The sequence below is a fragment of the Suricata suricatta genome, chromosome 1 (genome assembly GCF_006229205.1).
Source record: "Suricata suricatta isolate VVHF042 chromosome 1, meerkat_22Aug2017_6uvM2_HiC, whole genome shotgun sequence".
NCBI classification, from domain to species: domain Eukaryota; kingdom Metazoa; phylum Chordata; class Mammalia; order Carnivora; family Herpestidae; genus Suricata; species Suricata suricatta.
Genome location: NC_043700.1, coordinates 163,071,464 through 163,073,372, shown reverse-complemented (window position 1 = coordinate 163,073,372; position 1,909 = coordinate 163,071,464).

Here is a 1,909-nt window from a genome sequence, read left to right as displayed (position 1 = left end):
CCTAAAAAACTGACAAAAAAAGGCAGCCCCATAAAATTAGTGAATCTTGTTAAATAATGTGCAGAAGAGCACAGATGACCAATAGAAAAATGTTTGAACTCATTAGCACTAGCGAAATACAAATTAAAGTGACCGTGAAAATCATATAGAATGATATCTCATTGTAGTTTTTGTTTACATTTCCCTGATGACTAATGATGTTGAGAAACGTTGCATGAGTTTTTTAGCCCTTCAGATTTTTTTGGAAAAGTGTCTGTTCAAATTATTTTCATGGAGTTGTTTTTTTATTATTGAGTTATAAGATTTCTTTACATATTTTAAATGCAAGTCTCTTATCAAATATATGATCTGCAAATATTTTCTCCCAGTCTTTTGGGTTGTCATTTCACTTTCATCATGGTGTCTTTTGAGGAATGAAAATTTTGGTTTCTATGAAGTCCACAATTTACTTTTTTCTTTTGTCATTTGTGGTTTTGGTGTCATATCCAATAAACAATTACTTCAGTCAAAGCAATGAATTCCTGTGTTTTCTTCTAAGAATATTATAATTTTAACTATTGCATTTAATTCTTTAATTTATTTAATTTTAAATTTTGTGTATTCTGTGAAGGATCCAGTTTTATTTTTTGCCTGGATATCCAGTTGTCCCAACACTATTTGTTGAGTTATCTTGACAACCTTGTTGAAAACCAGTTGGCCACAGATGCATGGTTTTATTTTCAGTCTCTTGATTCTATTCCATTGATCTCTATAACTATCCTTATGCTAATAACACACTGTTTTGGTTTTGTAACTTTGCAGTAAGTTTTAAAATAGAAAAATATGAGCTCTCCAAATTTGTTCTTCTTTTTCAAGAATATTTTGGACATTCTGGGTCACTTGAAATTCCTTATGAATTTTAAGATTACCTTCTCAATTCATTCAAAAACAGTAACTGGGATTTTTATAGAGATTTTATTTAATCTATACATTAATTTGGAGAGAATTGCCATCTTAAGAATACTAAGTCTCTGATCCATGAATGTGGTATACAGTCATATTTATTTTCTTCAAGCAAACTTTGTAGTTTCTAGTGTACAAACCTTGTACTTTTGCTAAATTTATTAATTTTACTTTAATGCTATTATAGATTTTAAATTTTTTTCGCTTTTGGATTGTTCGTTTCTAGTATTGAAAAATGCAATTGACTTTTTGTGTGTTGATCTTGTATCCTGCAAACGTGTTCATATTATTTATTTTATTATAATGATTTTTAGTGGATTCCTTGGAATTTTCTATGTGCAAGATGAAAACATCTACACAGGTTTATTTCTTCCTCTCCAATCTAAATGGTCTTTATTTCCTTTTTATTTAATAATTCCCCTCACTAGAACCTTGGGCATAACAATACATACAAATGACAAGTGTGGATATCCCTTCCCCCCCAAGCTTAGTGAGAAGGCATTCAGTCTTTCACCATGAAGTACAATATTAGTTATATGGGTTGTTTTTTTTATAGATGGCTTTTCTCAGTTTGAGGAAATTACTTTTCATTCCTACTTCATTGAGTATTTTTATCTTGAATGAAAGTTGAGTTTTAAGGGTTTGGGATTTTGTCGAGTATTTTTCTGTGTCTATTAATGTGATCATGCATTTTTGTCCTTTATTATATTAATATTGTATGTTACATTAATTTATTTTCAGATAGACCTATGCTTGCATTCCTGGAATAAATTTCACTTGGTCATGATGTACATTCCTTTTTTATCTATTGCTGGATTTCATTTGCTGGTCATTTTCATTTTTGAAAGATTTATTTTCTGAGTATAGAATTCTATATGGAAAGCTTTCTTTAAATACTTTATTATGTTGCTGCACTGTCATCTGACTTGCAGGATGTTCAATAAGAAGTCTGCTCAAAAAAAAAAAA